The sequence below is a fragment of the Dromaius novaehollandiae genome, chromosome 9 (genome assembly GCF_036370855.1).
Source record: "Dromaius novaehollandiae isolate bDroNov1 chromosome 9, bDroNov1.hap1, whole genome shotgun sequence".
NCBI classification, from domain to species: domain Eukaryota; kingdom Metazoa; phylum Chordata; class Aves; order Casuariiformes; family Dromaiidae; genus Dromaius; species Dromaius novaehollandiae.
The window spans coordinates 8,203,263-8,221,947 of NC_088106.1; the positions used below are offsets into that span (position 1 = coordinate 8,203,263).

General features: G+C 38.8%; 1 protein-coding gene across 5 annotated transcripts in view; it reads left to right on the forward strand.

Moving 5' to 3' along the window:
• NAALADL2 (N-acetylated alpha-linked acidic dipeptidase like 2) overlaps window positions 1-18,685 on the forward strand; it is a 531,897-nt gene that overhangs the window by 50,619 nt on the left and 462,593 nt on the right. Inside the window, exon 4 of one of the 5 annotated variants that reach the window (XM_064516624.1) lies at window positions 16,109-16,189. The exons of the other annotated variants lie outside the window; for them this stretch is intronic. The gene's annotated coding sequence lies outside the window, so the exon portion shown is untranslated. The remainder of the gene's footprint in view (window positions 1-16,108; window positions 16,190-18,685) is intronic. 5 annotated transcript variants of the gene reach the window in all.

Here is an 18,685-nt window from a genome sequence, read left to right on the forward strand (position 1 = left end):
CATTAAACTAATATTAAGAGGCTTCTGCTTGGGGATCTGACTTCTCTACTATATTTTATTGCCAAGGATCCTTCCGTAAAAAGATATTTGTCCAAAATAACTTGCATATTGGATTTATGATTAGGTGCAGAAGGCTGATGGAAAAGAAAACCCTGTTGTGAAGGCTATGGTATTGCTACTTTGTAATAAATAGTGGGGTTTAAATTTCTTTTAGTTTGAGTAATGGATAATAGAGCTAGATCAACACCTGTACATCAGATATAGTTCTCTCTAGTTTCTAACAAAAATGGTTTGTTTCATAGTTAAGATTTTAAGCATTTTTTTTATTTGGGTTTCAGGTAGTTGTCAAGAGTTTACAGGAGAATATGCACCTTCCTGATTACAGTCGTTCAGTATTAATATCCATGTGGTTCTGCAGAGATTTTTTTCTTTCTTGCAGAGTAAATGCCAATAAATGAATAGCATTCATTTCCATTCTGTTATCAGGAGAAATGGAAGTTGAAGGTGCTTTTTTTTTTTTTTTTGTCTACAAGGATGGTATATACCTAAAGAAGTGGACTGTATACGTTCAGCACTGGGAGTAATGAGAGCTTTGCTGTGTGAGCACCAGTAGGAGAAAAAAATTAGCTTTTTGGAAGGCTTTTCCTCTGTTAATTAGTACATGCATACTTAAAGATAATAAATGATAGCCTTTTTCATGGGGTTAGAAGAAATATCCAGATCAAAGCTTTTCTATTACAGAGCAGATGCATAGTAGTTCTTCAGCTGGTATAACTTGGCATGTTGATGACATTGATTCATTAGCTAATGACCTGGAGTTTATTCAGGGGGTTGTTTGCTGGCTTTTTCAGAAGATATGAAGGGGAAATCAGAGAGACCACTTAATTATAAGATGTAAAAGAGGGCAGAAAGGAGGATAAGGTAGTTGTTAAAACACGAAGAAAAAATGTAAAAATAACACTTTAACCATACTGCCTTGTAGTAAGATTACGTTCTACTGTCAGTGTATTGCAGGAAACCATATGCCTGCTGTCTCCGACCGCAGCACGGAGATGTATGGGAATCTCACCATACACCACTCTGCTGGTCCCTTATCTAGTCTAGTGTGACAAATAATTCCGCTCAGCTTGTCAGCGGTGACAGCTGAGACTTTTTGCTTAGACGCCTTGGCAGTGCTTGTATTAAGCAGCCAGGGCCATACACTCCATTAAGTTTTTGTAAAATGAACTGTCTGCTACTTGCCGTCTCGCTGATAGTGGCAGCGTCTGAGCTATAATCCTCTCCGGCTGCTCGAGTGAGCGCCTTCAGTCACCTGGCAGGTAGCGGATCGGGCAGCGCTTAGTGGAGAGTCTTCAGGGTACGGTGCTGTCAGAGGTGGATGCAGTAGAGTTCGACTCACAGCAGACACTTTAAAAACTGGCCAAGGTATATTGCAGAAGAACAACAACTGATTTGTTAGGTTTTTGAAACAGAAGCAGGTGAAAAAGTAATGATGAATTTTGATACTCAAGCAATGGACATGTGCAAATAAGGTGCAAGCCACCACTGTACAGAGATGTGGGAGGTGGTCTGTGTACCACTTAAATCTCACGATGCCATTCCTGTGTACCCCAGCTATATCATAGCAGATATGTTTGAAAATACAGTGACTTTTAAAGGAGAGTGCACAATTCAGGAAAGTCCATTTTTATGGGAGAGAAATACTGGTAGAGTTGAGTTATATCTGTAAACGTAAGTGTAGCTATTTACAGCCTAATGATAAAAGGAATTGAAAGTCTGTTAATGATTTCTTCATGAAATACATGGGAAAATTGCAGAACGAAGTCTCCTTCCTTTGTACCTTTGCGATGTCGAGGAACTGAATGATGTTGCAGTCGCGCTTACCCTCTTCGTGTGCATCGTATCTACCACCATGTGTGGTACTATTGTAAGCTGTGCTTCACTCAAACCAACTACACTGACTTTTCCCAAGTCCTCATGTACTACTGCACCAAAGTTCTTTTGGTATCTGCATCAAGAAGTTACTTTTAGAGCTAAGTGAAACAGCTATAAAAGTTTGTTCAACCTGTGTTAAAACTTGGCATGAAATTTCTTACCATAGGAGAATATAAATTTCTTACAACATCCGATTTAACACTTTTTTCCCCCCCCCTCCTCTTTGGTGTTTGCAGAGCTTGGCAACTTACAGTATAATATGTGGAGTTATAACAGGCATCTTAGGCCACATGTGTGTGTTTGCATTTCTAAAACGCTTGAAGTGATGGAACCAATTTATATAATACATAATGCGTGGAAAAAGCACATAGTGAATATGAAAAGAGCAAGGCTTGAGACTCTGAAAGAATGGGGAGCCACAGGCCAATAACTAGCTTAACATGTGGAAATGTGCACTGAAAAGGATGGATTGAGCAAGTGAAGATGGGATTATAGCATGATATGTTACAGCTGGTTCAGGAGAAGGATTGGCATTGAAGCTAAGCCTGATTCTTCAAAGCCTGCCAGTGGTTAGAGAAATGGAAGCAGAACTTTTTTGCTGAAGTTTATATATGGATTTTTTTGCAGCCTATTTATGCAATTTAGGAGATGTGGTGTTTGGGGAGAGGAGGTGTTTTTGCTTCTCATTCCAGTATCGCTGTATCCCTTCACCCCCCCCCCCCCCCCCCAAGTGGTTTTATTTATGAGCATAGCTTCTTACATGGAAATTAATATAATAAGGTGAGAATTGTTAGAACTGTATATATGCTGTTGGAGGACTGTGTTGTTTTTTGGAATAGTGGTATAATGATAATGCGCTCTCACTTTCTGATACACTGAAGGCTTTAGTTTGAGTAGGAGTAAAATCAAGTGTAAGCTGTAGCCATAATTCAGAACAGATGTAGGTCCTAGTCCCGCGCTGAAATCTGAGCGGGAGGAAGTGTGCATCCCCGAGGGCATTTGTTTGGGACGCGAGTCTTGAAGATGGAGGCTGAAAAAGCAGAGGGCCGCGGCTGGATTCCTGTCTCCTCTCTACCCCTCTGTGTATTAATTTGTAGTCAATTATCTTTACATGCTCAGTGCCCTTTTTCCTGCGCTGACTTTAAAAGTGTCTATTTGTATGAGTGTGGGTGTGAGAGTTGGATTTTGATCATCTTCTCTTTCTGCAGAAGCAACTTTTGATGCCAGATTATCAAAAAACCTTTTTGTGTTCATGCTGAGATACTGTGTCAACATCTTCTGTGAATGAGTATTTTCATAACAAGCCCTGATAATGGCAATAGTAGCTTACCTGTAAACTATGCAATATGTAGGCATGTATCGCTGTAATTAGAACTGGGATTAAAAATATATATGTTTTTGGACGTTCATTTCAAACCATGTGATGAAAGGATGTGAATTTCTTTATTTTGGCCGGGAGTGAGTTTCAACAGTAGTATATTATTCTGAGCTTCAAAACAGAGATGTTTAAAAAGAGCTTCATTGTAAATTGGAAACAATGCTTTCCTATTGAGTATATAATTGGACTATTTCAAAATAATTATTTCCTTGCTTGTATTCTTAAATTGCCATTTTCAGGTTCTGTTTCTTATTCTTTATGGAATGATTTTTAAAATTTTTTTTCAAAGCAAGAGTTTTATCATCTTTTTATCCAGACTTATGAAGTATGATTGCATTTTTAATTTTAAAGAAGACACTGGCTATTGGAAACCTAATAATGAGTTGAAATTAGTTTCAGCTTTTAAATGAGCCCTCAAATTGCCAGACAGCTTCTGATTTTTTTTTTCCTAATTACCTTCTTTCTTTGTATAAGTATGCTTCTCTTGCCCACTACGTATTAAAGATGAAACAGAAAATAAAAGACTAATCTGTTAAGCCCTGATCTTGAAAGATGAGCTTGTGTTCTTATGGGAGAAAGGCCTCGGTGGTCACAGCAAGAAAGCCAGCGCCGGTGACTCAGTATTGTCTACATCAGATACTTGAAAATTATAACCTGTATCCCAAAGAAATCGTGAGACTGCCTTACAAGCCGAAGTATTTAAGGTAGGAGTGTATAATATCTGAGACAAAATTCTTTTCTGTTTTTCTCTTACTTTTCTTAGCATATTTTAAAGTTGTTTGGGTTTTTTTGCAATCATGGGTCTGAAATACAAAAGTATTAAAGAAAGCACATGACTCCATGAGATGTAATTGAAAGAAAAATGATCCATTATTGTGACAAAATTGCTGGAGTAGTCAGAATTTGATGACTTTTTTGCATTTGGCATGATTTGTCTTTTTAAAAAAAAAAAAGGGGGGGGTGGAAACCCTACTAACTTTAAAATCTTGACGGGTAGGAGCTGCAACAGTCACTTACCAGACAAGGCTTAAAATTAGAAAAGTGTGTTTCTTTTAATTGGCAGTCTCTCCCTAACCTCAGTCTCATAAATTAACTGTTCTTAAGTACTAATGACCTGGGAAAGGCATATGTTGTATCCAGCTGTTAAATGTTTTTTTAATGCTTCCTTATTTTATAGCGACAGTTAATTCCACGGTACTGCCTGAAACCATTTGGGGAGGGGGGGAATTCCTAATGCTGTCCTGAAATGACAAACAAAACAGTGATAATATGCAAAAGAGGCATGAATATGTAATATTAGTTCCTAATTTTGTAACTAGTTCTAGTACCTCTAGGTTAGAATTGGCTGATGTGAGCGTTGCAGCCAGATGCTTGTGCCAGCCTGCCCTGCCCGCTGCCGCTCCGCTGTGCGGTCCAGCGCTGTTTTCCCTGGATCTGACCTCGGGATTCCTGCTCTGGCCGAGGGGATGTTGAGAGCATCTGCCAGGGCTGGCTTCCCCTCGCAGCATGTGACGGTAACTAGGTCACGGTCTCTGCATCTGATCGCCAGTCATTGCTCTGAATTAGGTCCTTGTTCTTAACCCAAATGTTGAGAGCTAAAGCACTCATGTATCTTCCAGATCTCTTAGGAGACTTTTGGCGCTCTGTTACGCTGCCTTTTCCCTAAACAGCAGAAGGAAGAGTGTTTTTGTTTTGTTTTTTCTATAATACCTTCTTATTTTAGAAGTTAAGAGCAGGAGATGATATAGTAGTTTTGTTGACAGTAGCACAGTCAAATGATGGCAAGTCTGGATTAGTGATATGCTCGATGGGCCAGGTTTTCCTTCCTTCTAGACATTTGTGGTTCAAGCTACGATATGCTTTTGGAGGTATTGGACACCTCTGGAAGTTATGTAGCTAGCAAAGGTCTAAGATGCCTCCTTTTTAAGTAGACGGGGTGGGTGGATAAAGGATACGATTTTAAGCAGATTTTGCTGACCAGGAAGAACTGCATTGCACATGTCTGCTCTCACATGAGACAGAACAGAAGCAATGGAAAAAAAGATGCAAGATCACTTGCCAGAAGTTTCAAGATGTTATCACATGAGTTGGTGTCACTTGTTGGGCCTTATGATACAGAGAGTTTAATCTTTGAAGCGAGACGATTGTTAGGATTGTGACCAGATTCTCATGCAAGTCAATGAGCGTGGAACAAAACTTGGCCAGTGGGAATTCATGAGAGTACTTGTATTTATTTGTAAACATTATAGTAACATGAGTGGAGTAGTAATGGAAAACAGTTGCCGACTACTAAGAACAGTGATCCATCTGATGTGCATTGACAAGGCTGCTGTTAATAGCTGTCCCCTGGGGTATGCAGTAGATATCTGTAGGATCTTAGAGGGGATGTCTTACTCGATAAATATTCTCATTGCAAAATGACTTGTATTGTTAAATTGATTCTGCCCATTTGTCTCTACAGAGATGAAAACACTAAAATACATTATACTGAAATCATAATAGAATTATTTAAAAAAAATCGGAAGATGCACACTGAAAAAGTGTTCTCTGCATTTAGACACTTTCATTCTTTGGTATGTTATCTTGTAGACTGAAAAGGAAGAAAAAAAAGTTGGAAACCTTTGTTCTAAAGTTTACACTGTGACAGATTGCAGCCGTAGCAGGTTTTAAATAACTTTATATCATTGGCTTCTGTTTTTATAACTGTCTTAACCTCACTGTACAAATTGTGCCATGAATAAATGCACAGGTATGTTTTTAGATTGCATGATATTCTCATTGTACATTTGACGTTTTCATGATTCTGGGCATTCTTTTAGTTTGTCTTTTCTATACTGCTATCTCTGTCAGAAAACAGTCATGAAATGATTTATTTCTACTCCATATGGAAGTGCTTCATTCAGAAGGATTATATGAGGGTTTTAGTGCTGACTTCATTAGCTGTGATCCTATTTTTTTTCAGATCCTAGCTGGGAGAACCAGTAAAATAATGTTAGAGAATTTTTGTACATGTGTGTGAAACTATGTAATTTTAGTTTTGCAGCTACAATGAGTGCAAAAGCAAGAAAATAATTTTTTTCGTTAATCTACTTAGTCTTATTACACAAGAGAACAAAGAATTTAGAATAGAAATTTTTAAAGCTTTGTACTGTGGGGAGCACTGGGAATGAATGTCATGTCCAGTACTTAGCCATCCCTTCCAGACAGCATTGTATGTAGCGAGAAATACAATGCAGCTGGAACAGCAGAGAAGAGTTCTTGCCACATTTTGCATCTCTCCTAGGAAGGAAAAAAAAATGCTCTCATTTTAGGGTGCTGGAAGTAGAATGGAGACTGGTTCTGTTATGGAAACAAATCATTTTGCCCTTCCTGTAACAGGTTGTTGTTTTCACCGCTGTTCTGTGGTTTTTTTTTTTTTTTTCTTGTTTTCCTCTCTCCTTGCCCCCCTTCCAAATACACTGCAGCTGTAGCTGTCACCAGAAGCTCGCTGGTTGATGGTAGGACAGTTCTGTAGTTGTCACTCCTGAAAAGATGCAGAAGAAAGCAGAGCAGGGAGGTTTCACCTCTGCTGAGAAGGGACCTCTAAAGGATCCTCAGACATGGAAATATTCCCCTTCTGCTTCGAGTGGAGGAGAAGCCGAAGTCTGTCCTGCTGAGCTGGGAAAGCTGCATAGTTGTGTGTTTGAAAATAGGAAACGGCTAACTTTTGAATAATCAGGGCCTAATGACCAAGGCTGGATTTAAACTGAAGTTAATACTTATGTATTTATATATTTACTAGCAGTATGGTTTAAATCATAAGACAACAGATTACTTCTGTCACTAACGCCCGCTTCAGCTGACAGACATCTTGGTCGTGTCACCAGAGAAATCTAGGAGCGATTTGCGTGTAGCCATCACATTGTGCAGGTTGTAGCGGTGGTTTCTTCAGGTTGGGTGCGGGTACTTGCACGGTTGGCAGAAATACTGGCAGCAGTCTTCAGGCCTGGATCCATCAAGATATGCACATATTCCTAACTTTAGTGCCAACTGAAGTAGCTCAGCCTCTCACAGAGTTGGGATTTTAGCCTGCAGCTTGCTCCAAGGTATTGACCGTTGGGTTAGTCAATTTTTGGGGAGTTTCCTTGAACGTATGCTGAACAGCATTGCTGGGACAGCCGTGCCACTGGCCAAAATAACGTTGCTGTTGTCAGTATTGGACCTCTCATCAACCTCATCTTATACAAGATGGTTCAACTGTTTGCTTAAATAAAATATTCTTGGCGGTTATGACTGCATTTGGAATTGCTTTTGCAAACCATGTTAGGAACAGTGACCCATTTACCCAGGAACAGGGCAGCAAAGTCTGACTGAAATGGAGCAATGTATCCATGAGGGACCGGGCGCAAAGGCTGACAGCTCCAGGCAGACATCTAAGCTATGTCTGCCCGTTTTAGCAACTACAAGAAAAGATTTGTTTGGGCATCTGTTTAAAAGGGTGTTTGATTCAAGAAGTTATTTGTTAAGTGGTGCATTTTGAATTGGAGGAGCAGGCTTCTAAAGTGGCATTATACCAAACACTACTGAATCATAGGTCTGTGTGAAGTATTTGCTTTGAGAGGATCTTTCCCTACTGACAGTAATCCGGTTTTAAACCTCTGAAACTTCTGTGAAATTGCAGCAATTTTACTGAGTTTTGTAGAATAAAATTTCGTATCAGGAGGGAGCCAGGAGGCTGTGGATGCTTATTGGCCATGATATTAACTTGCATTTAGCTTCAATGAGAAAAGCTCTTAAGCAGTGCTTAATTTCTAGCACAGTAATCCTTGTGGCTGTCAGTGAAACTATTCTCATGCTTACTCTTCAGTACACCTTGTGTTGTATGGATTTGGGTATTGCACAGTCCTTTACAAACTGTTTTATATGCTGCCATGACGCATCATCTATAATTGGATATTAAAAATAGAAATTCTGATATGTAACTGGTTATAAAAAAAAAAATAGACTGCTGCTTTTTGATTCATCGTAGTTTTGAGGCTTAGGTGAACAAACGCTTGTTATTGGCACAGAAATACGAGGCTAGAAGTTCAATCACCAGCTGAATGAGAACACCAGAGCTAGAGCCGGTGTCCGTTCTTCTGTACCCAGTGGCCACCCAAGCCAGAATCTGTTCTCTGCTGCCTTTAAAAATGTCTGGCAATCCGGTCTTTGTCTCATTTCAGCTGGGCAAAATCTTGTTCAACCTAGGCCAGGCCTTAGCTCTGTTGTTTTCGGCTGTCTGGTCTCCTGTACAGGTGTCACTAAAATAGTGTGTCCCTTGAAACCAAAGGAGAATCTTGTTTGCTAATGTTTACGCTGCTTCTTCAGGTCACAGCGTCTTTCCGCAGAAGTCGCTCTCCTGCGTGCTCAAGCCCGGACAGGAGTAGCAAGTTGCATCACGTTCTCGGAACAGAGCTGGAAACACAGTTTTGGTTGCTCTTCTGTATCACTTGCCATAATCAAGTGGCAGGAAGAAAGTGAGCCCCAAAAATGATGATTTATGGTAATGTAAGATTTCCACCAACTCTCTGAGCTTGGATCTTGTCTGGTATGGTGTTGCAAAGGTACTGGAAACCCCGAAGTTAAGTCTTGTAGAATTTGAGTAAGAAGTGTGCTGTATTCTGCTGCTGAATTATAAAGACTTGCCGTAGCATGAGGTAAGCTTTTTTAATTGCCCTATGTCAAAGGGAATTCAGAGAACTGACCTGTGTCACAGTAATTTGTATTAAAGCCATCAGTATGATACATATCTTTCTGAATATCCTTGACAAAGATAAGTTTTGTGTGATGTGACCAGCTTCCTTAAGAAAACTGCTGAATATTCGTTGTGAAACAGTAAGAAAACCACTGATTCCACCCGTTCCTGGGAGTCTAAATTTTAGGTTACTTAAAAATCTGTAAATGTTTGATCTGAATAGGTTATTGCAAACAAATGGAATACTACTGTGCTGTTCCTAGTTATTGCATTTATTCTTCATAGACTTTTTTGCCAATGCTACAGTTTCATAAAGCTTATAAAAATAATTTTGGGTGCAAAAGAAAATATTTTTAGAAGAGTATGTAAAACAAATCAATTCTAAGAATACTTAAAGGTAGAACTGAGCATTCCTCAAGGAATGCCCCTACGCTTTGTCAGCATCGAGTATAACAGTGCTTCTGAATAAAAATAAGTATTACATTGACAGCAGTGATTGCTTAAGTCTGTTTAAACTAATGAGGCCACTTGAAGAATAAATCTGATTTTTCTTTTTTTTTGTGTGTGTGTGTGTGTGTGTGTGTGGGACCTAGACAGTAAGCACTGTGCTTCAGTCTGTGCAATTGTCCTCCAAATCAAATTGCTTAATGGCAGAAATTACTAATAGCTATAGAGTAGCTCAAATAAAGCCCTTCAAAATACTCTCCAGTGCTTCTTTGCATGGAATTTTTATATATAACTCCCAATAATTTATTCTTTCTGTGGTTAGCTTAGTTTTCAGCATGGTCTTGACCACACTGTAAAGCAGTATAAATAGAGCTTTTTGCCTCATCCAGCCAGTTACCACCTCTGAATAGCTGAAAGTCTTTGAGGAGCCGTATGCTGCTTGGCCATGTAAATAAAGAATATATCTGGTGGCGTCCTGAGCTCCTGCGTGCTCTTGCCTTCTGAGGTCAACATCAGCCTGTCTTCTGATAACATTTGGCTATCCTACCTGTTAGAAAGATGTAAAAACTCAGCTGGGTCAGAAAGATCTCTATAGGCAATAATAATTTTGTTTTTCTTTTTGAAGATTTTTTTTTTCCAGTGTAGAAGGGTCAAAGCTAAAGGAATAAAAATTGACAAATGTTGTGGTTTTTATGAAGTTTTGGTTGTGCTGAATTAAGAATCCTTTTACAATTATAGTAAGAAGTGTTAAGATTCACTGAGCTGATGCATTATGTATAGTAGACTATTTTTTAATCTCCTGAGAAATCTGTATGATATGAGGTATATAACTTAAGGAGAAGAGATTGAGGAGGGAAAAGGAGGGAAGACGGCGTCCCCACCCCTCCAGATACGCGATTTGAGACTGCTAGGTGTAGTATTGTGTGGTTAAGAGTAGTGCACATTGTGGCAAAAAATGGAGAGAGGAAATGGTGTTTTGTGGGTGCCAGCCTGTGGCTCCTACTGTACTGCTGTAATCATTGGACTTAGGTGCTTCTGCCTTACGAATCTATTTCTGGTAGAATTCCCTTGCAGAAAATAGATTTAAGTCCATCTCTGCCTGAGGATGCTTGTTGAAGCACTTCTATAAGGCCAGTCCATGCTGTGAGATGTTAACCATAACTAGATATGATAGCTGTTTAGTACACATTTTATTTCTACTTTTTGTCTATAATTAACAGAATTATTTTCAGAATTAAAGAAGGAATAACGGGCTGATGGCAGCTGTGAGTCTACCAAACAAAGAAGTTGAGCCTTGAAATACTACCAGGTAAAGCCAATAGAAATTTCAGTGCTGCCAACCAAATGGGGATTCATACAAAGATCCAAAGGCTGGAGGGTTTTTGGTTTCGTTTTTTGTCTTGTACCTACAAGCTAGAGAGCACCTATGAGCTATAGGAAATTCTTATTAATCTCTTGGTCTTGTTTGTTTGGGTCTCCTGCCCCTGCTTCTCTCTGTGTTGCAGGAAGCCAGCTGCAACAAAACTTGGTCTCTTTGGGAATTTTTGATTTGCTCGAAGGAGGTTCCTTAGCTGCCCTCTTCAGGAACTGCATATGTAGCAGCTGAAGCTAAATGGAGATTCTCTTCTCTTTTGAAGAGAAACTCTGCTTTGATAGTCTGCTAAAGGTTTATTGCAGTTGTCCCCTTCAGTGCAAAGTTAAGGGAATTTTGCTTTTATTGTGGTAATGGTAGTAAAGGTGCTATGTGTCATTCTGCTTCTGTGCAGTTCTTCAAGAAGAATTATTTAAATTATAGGCATGATATTCATTTGACTGGGGAGCTACATAAAAGATAGGAGGATGGAGTAGAAGCATGAGTAGGCTATCATGCTCGTGAATGGCTGTGTTCAAAGCATCAGATGGAATTTGTTGGAGCAACTGTCAGTAAAAACTAATTAATCAAAAACTCTTAAACATACCCTTTTTATTTTGGTGTCTGTTAGAATCCTGTGAATGTGGCATTAGCTGATTCTTGGAATTAATGACTAACCTGACGTGAAAACTTTGTACCATTGACCCTTGAAATTCAGTTATTGTTATGATTGGCTTCTTGTATAATTTAAATCAAATACGGATCTTTAGTTATTCTAAGACTTCGTGTTTTTCAGAACTTCTGGAAATTGAAGTGTGGGGGTAGGGGTATTTTGCATGTCTTAATGATTAGAGAGCAATGCGAAAGCCAACAGTTTGTCCAAAAGCTCATCTTTGCGTGTGTGTGTTTAAAAAAAAAAAAAAAAAAAAAAAAAAAAAAAAAAAGTTTTTTTTTTTTTTTTTTTTTTTTGAAACTGGAGGTTAAATTCTAAATCTGTTGAGGTAAATGATCAAACTCCTGTCAACTTCAACAAAGCTGAGACTTCACCATAGAATATTCTGTGTTTTGGATGTCATGCTTGTGTGTTGAATTAGAGGGAAAGAAGAAATTAACTCTAGAAGCTTAGCTCATCATCTTGCCTGAATTTAATATGTATACATGCATATACAGACATATATGTATATATACACGTATGTATGTGTGCATATATATACATATAGGTTATATTTACAAAGGAGCACAATCTTTTCACAGCAGTTTGCCACCTATTATGTGTATCATGGTACATAAAGGTGAACCCCAGCTCTGTATTTAATTTATTGTTGATGTGAAGTTGACACTTAAGTATCATAAAACACTTTATACTTTTCAGAATACAGGATACATTCATTTATGAAGAGTACAGTTTGCCTCCAACACTTCCATTCTTCTGCTTCAGAGCCTCTAATACTAATTTCTAAAGCTTTTCATTAAATTTTCTGACTTGCTCAGCAGTGGTCAATAAATGATGTGAGTGTTGTATCAAAAAAGCAGGTTCTAGCTAAGCCCCTGGAGAGATGTAAGCTGATTGGATTCTGGTCATGACTGTAATTGCAGTGGGAGTGACGAGCCCTGCAGTCTGCTTGATCCATCGCTGCGCTTTTGATAGAAGATGGGGCTTGATAGAAGATGGGGCATACTAAATAAGGTTTCGGCTACTGTAATTTTTTTAACGTTTATAAAAACTATTGCAGTCTTCTCTTTGTGCGAGCTGGTGATGCAGAAGTACTTGATTCTTCCTCCTCTCTGGAGCTGCTCATTGAATGGTTGGGGTGTTCCTCTGCCAGCCTGGTTCCCGTGTGCTCATGGAAACTGGGATGCTGACGCCATTGAGAATAAGGTTAGGGTGTATAGCAGCAAGTGACAGTGCTTTTTATTTTAGGGCAGTTCATGTTTGAATGAGCTTCTAGGACTCCTGGTTCTCTGCAGAGCATTAGAACAAGAGGGTTGGTTACTACTACCTCAATCCACTCGGTGTATATACCCTCTTTTTAAGGACTCCCATCTCCTTCCAGAAGAGAAGAATGTAGTATGATCTATTATCATCTAACGCTTATGTCAGTCCTCTGTTTAAATTAGCTTTTTTCTTTCTTTCTCTTTTTTTTTTTCTTTTAGGCATTAATTGTCATGCTAGCTGTCTCCTTGTAATAATTGAGTCTGCTTCACAGGGAAAGGGAGATGATCACTGTGGAATGTGTTTCAAAGATTAAAAAAGAAGCCATTTGTAAAATTGCACTGTCAAGGAAAATACTGGTCAAATTCAAGTAATGTTTTTGACTCTTGTATGTACTGTTTTACATAAAGGTAGTTGGCTAAAAAGCAACAAGACCTGGAAGATTTTATAGTGCAGGGGATGAAACTCTAGTTTCCATCTCCAATGTATAAGAGCTAGGACAAATGAGGTGCAATTCTGATCTTATTGGAGTCAGTGGTTGCTTTCCTGTTAGCTCGGATAAGGTACGATTCATATGTAGTTGAATGCTCTGGAATCAACATGTACGTAATGGTAAGTGCCTTATCAGAAAGACATTTAAGCATAAGGGAACTTCTCATTAAGTGTTTTCCTAAATGGGATCTAGGCAGTCCATGGATTTTTGGATGAGGGTGATAGTGAAATTTTCAAGGCCCATGAAGAAGTGTTTTTGTACATAGTGATCTCTGCTTTTGCAAAATGCAATCCATCCAAAGAACTTAAACAAAACGAGAAAAACCTCTGCTAATCGTGCAGCTATTTTAACTAGATCATATTATTTGAAGCCATCAGCTTGTAAAATTGAGACACCAAAAGCCACCCATCATATAATTTTCTAATTGTCTATTTAAAAAAAACCCTCTGAATTTCAGTCTTTGTAGTATTGATGTACTTATGTTTCTTGTTTCATGTGTGTAAGTTCATATATGTAATAAACTCTAAATCGAACGGGACAAAAGTTTAAAAAAATGAGACAAGTAAATAGATTCTTTTTTAATTTTTCTTTCTCTAGATCTAGCTGTTTATATAATAATCTGTTGGGTTAAATAACGTCACCAGCCTGCAGATGCAGAAGAAGTAGTAATCACTGTAATTGCGTTATCTTAAAGAAGATGGATTTAGCCTTACCTCATGAGTGTGTCATTGATAGGACAATGCTGTTTAGGGTTGTCAGGAGAATCAATATTGAAATACTGTTGCACTGGTCACTAATATCATCAGTAGAAGTAGATGCTTTCTGATCGGTGGTGATGTAAGGGGATACGTGACTTGCAGAGAAAGGAGTACTGTGAAGTATAACGTACCTTTTCTTGAAAGATTGGGCAATGGAGAGATACTTTGAATAATTGAATGCGCTATCTGAGGGTAGAGGTCTAGGGAGGGAGGGATGAAGTTGACATTTTACAGTTACACTGTGACATACATTTTTCATAAATCCTCAGTTGTAGCTTAATGAAGTGTTTTATTTTGGACACTGGCGTTGCTGTTCTGTGTGTGCTGACAGCTCATTACGTGCTTATTGTGGTAGGTGATGGGATGGGTGTTGAAAGCCCTGGATTCAACAGGGAGAGTGTTTGGTCTTGCCTTATGATATAATGTTGGCTCTGGTGCTTACTTCAAAGTTTCAGAATTGCATCAATTTACTGTCCCGCTGGACTTGATTTTGTCTGGTGTTAGTCGTGCCAACTAATGCAAATTGTAACTGGGTGACAGGTTGCTGGAGCCAGAAATACCTCCCAAGTTTCCATTCTGCCACTGAGAGCTTAAGGTGTAAAAAATTTATGGCTGACTTGCCCAACTTGTGCCATCGTGGGGTGTTCAGTTATGGATCTATGAGGCTAGCGTGATGTTTTTCATTTTCTGGACTTGCATGCTGTTTTTCATTTCAGTGCAGTTTCAAAGCGTAGTGTTGTGGAAATGGTGTGTCCCCTATCTCTTAAACGTTGTTGAACTGCTGCTGAGAAGCCTCGAGGTGGGGGGGAGGGAAAAAGCCAACCGAACTGAGCTGATGAAGTCTGTGCTGCATTCTGCCACCGGTTCACAGGGGTAATGAGGACTTCACGTAATTCCAGCTTATTCTAATGAATATAGCTTTCTGTGTGGTCAACAAAATTATACTTGATTTTTCCACTGAGGTAGTTCTGTGGGTTTTGCATGTTTTGAGGTTACTTGTGTTTTGTGATAATTTGTTGGAAACTTTAGCAGAATGTGCAAAAATAAATATGCAGGTAGACATCGCTAGCCATTAGAAATAATTGAAAAAGTGTTTGCAGATAACCATTGTATGCGTGCTTTTCCTTAAAGTTCTTTATTATATAATTCCCATGAGAAGAATGCTGGGGGACAAAATGTGGTGTAGAAAGTTTTACCAAAATTATTACTACTTCCTTATAAGTAATGCAGTTGCCATTCTCCATTCTAGGTAGTCTTTTTGTTTAGTCACAGCATCATTTGCATCAGTGCTTAGGTAAACTGTTAATGGTGAGGGGAAAAAGTACAAAAACAGTTACCGTGGTAGTCACTTATGGCACCCTGTTCTTCAGTCCAATAAAATTAATGGTTTAACTTCTCAGTCATGGAGTTGTTAACATGCAGATCTTTTTTCACTGTTAGTAAAGCTGGGTTTCCTAGAGACAGTCACCTTTTATTTAATTTTTCCTTTCTGATTCCAAGTTCCTGCTTAATCCATGCTGTCCTGCATTCTTTCAAAAATACAGTACATATACATTTATGTATAAATACAATCCAGTTAATAGGGGTCAGAATTTGTCACCTCACGTTGCTTGGAGCGGCATCTAACGCAGTTTCTTTACAGCACGTGGCCCTGCTTGCTTCAGCTTGAGAATTTAGCTACAGTGGGGCTGTGCTAACAGCTTGAAGGTGATGGGGCCTCATCTTTTCCAAGGGCTATTCACCAAGCATGGTCCCGTTCCCCAGAAACTGGGGGCAAAGTGACAAGGCTGAGATGAGTTTTGATGTTTTAAAATTTATTTTTGAGAGAGAAGAAAAGCGAAGTAAGGCAATATATAATGTGTAAAACGTGTATAACTGTAGAAATAGAAAGATAACTAACAAACATTTTTATTACTCAGTTTTAATTTTATCCTAAAAGCAAAAATCAGAGGCTGATGAGAAGTTCCAGTTTCTTTGAAGAAAGGCTGACTTGGATCAACTGTCGTTCTCCTGTATTATTTTTCCCAGTGTTGCCATTGCTGCTAATCTTGCCTGTCGCTGCTTTCCCAGATGTCTCTTAAATCTCCTGGCTTTTTTCAGGTTTGCTGAAACTGAGGGTTAGACTAATATCCTTTTCCCTGAGGTATACTTCTGACTGTTTGCTTCTGCTGGAGGGAAGAGGTGAGAGATGCAGCCTACTTAATGTATTTACTTGAAGTTTTTCTCCTTGATGATTAGTGCTTGAGCTTACTAAAAGTGCGAATCCCAAACTCCCTTTAAAATATAACTCAGCCTAAGTAGTGGTTAACTGCTTCAAACTTTTCTGTCAGTGATGGAAACCTAAAAGACCTGATGTGTTATGGCATGAATGTCCACTTTCTCCTACAGATGGGCTTGATGGGATAGTTTGCTATACAAGCAGGAGGTTATTAAAACATATATTTAAAAAGTGGTGAAATGGTTTTAAATTACTTTTAAAGCATTTCTTATTTAGAGGTGAGCTATCTTTTTTTTTTTTTTTTATGTACCTATCAAGCTGTTTGTAAGCCTAGCTGGATGCATGATTCTTTGGGCTAAGAGCTTACCTATTTATTTTGCATCCAGATGAAAAGATTGCTATTGATCTTTATTAAAAGATAAACTGTGTGACTCTGACATGCCAGTTAAATTTTTTTAGGCGTGTTTCCTGCTCTTAAGAGTGCTGTCCACGAATACACAAATAGGAAAAGAGACTGGTAATGGAAATGGGAATGTAAGACTACGTGGCTACATATCGACTAGAGCCGAAAACTAAAAAGTCCGATTTTTCATGTGTTTCTTCAGATTCGTTTGTCTGTAAAAATAGACTTTTGACACAAGAACCTGAACTGAGCAGTTCAGCTGACTGAAGCAGGTCTGAAAGTTTGCAATGAAGCAAACAGACCCTTGCCCATATCACACTTTTTTGCCCTTCCAACCTTTTTAAAATGTCATAATGCTCAGAACAACCATGTGATAAACTGCCGTGTGATTAAATTCACTGGTTCACCTGTTTGTTTTATGCGAGTGCACAATATTTATCAGCTTATGTATTCAGTGTAGGTTTTTGAAAGACTTGCAAGTGGGTCGCGGTATTTGCTTTACAGATGGATAAGGAGAGGGGTAGGGGAGAAGGTGTGGGTGAAAAAATATGCTGAAGACCAGCCAAGAATTATGAAAACCACAACTTATTGTATGCCTGTGGTCACAGGCAAGTCCTTCAGTCCTTTTTCAGTCTCAGTTGCTATCTAAAAAAGCAGTACTTGGAGAATAATATTTCTCTTCCACACAGTCTGATTTGGGGAAAAATGATGTTGACAAATGACTCATTCTGATAGTGTGGAAATGCAGAAGGCGTGTGGCAAATTGCAATGACGTCCTTTTTGATTGTGGGTGGAGGAAAGGAAAAGAGCATCCTTGGTGCAAAGCGTTTCCATTCGGCTGCATTTTTATAGAACTACAAGACAAAAACAAGGCGCGAATGTCTCCAGGATTGTTCTTCCTGCTGAATAATCAGGATGCGATTGAAAGACAAAACAGTCTTTTAGCTGTATTTCTCCTTATAACAAGGGTTGGGAGGAGAGAAGACAACCCAGATCTTGTGCTCTTGAGGTCAGTAGTAGTATAACATCAGAGAGCTCAGTGTTTATTTGCTTCAGGTGGAGCAGTATTAGTGGAAGCAAAAGGAAGGATGTTAATTAACTAAGAGATGTGAGTACTTGCTTAAGTGGAAGGTGGCAGTGTTGATTTGAGAAAACTTACTGAGGAAACTGGTGTGTTTGGGGCTAGGGAATGTTTTGCAAAACCAGTGAAGGAGACATGGGAGGCTGGGCTTTGGAGAGAGTGACTGACAGCGTGTGGCACATAAATGTTGGAGTAGATTTTCAGTGTCTCTGTTTTCCAGCCAACTGTCTGCACCTGTAGGGATGCCCTGTGTCAGCACGTTCCTGGCAGCCAGAGGCTCAAAGGGGCTGTAAAAGTTGTGCTCTGCATTCAGTCAGGGTAACTGCTCCGAAAACTGCATTCCAGTGGAAATGCACAGGTCAGTATAGTTGCTGATTTTTAACTTTTTTGTTATAATTTTTTTGCTGTTGAATTTGATTCTGCTGATTTCTCTTATTTACAAAAAAACAAAATTGCTCAAAATCAGTTGTGTGCTAAGACTCAGCAATATTAACACTGACAAAAGAAAACACTTTTTTTTCCTGTAGCTGAGACTTTCTTGCGTGTTGGTTATTGTTGGGTTTTTGCAGGGGAAAAAATAGAAGGCTGTGAAATTCTGTCTTCGTGCCCATTTAATGGGAACTGTCCACTTTAAGAGTCATGAATAAATGGAACACACACAATGTTTTTACATGTAATTACATCATTTGAGTTTTAGCATCTGCCTCCTTTTTAATTTGGCAAATTACAATTGATACAAATTGTTATGACAATGACAGTAATTGCAGATTGATAAATTAAAGGAACAAAGATGCTGAAACTAATTTGATCACTTCCCTAAATCATCTCAGGCTGCAGTTGTACTGAAACATTGCCATTTCTTGATTTTTGTGCAAGTTCTTTGTCACTTCCCTGCTGCTTTTCAATATTCTGATTTGAGCCCGTTACTATCTTAGCATGACATTTGGCCTGGAGTTCTCAGCTAGGAATGAGAAA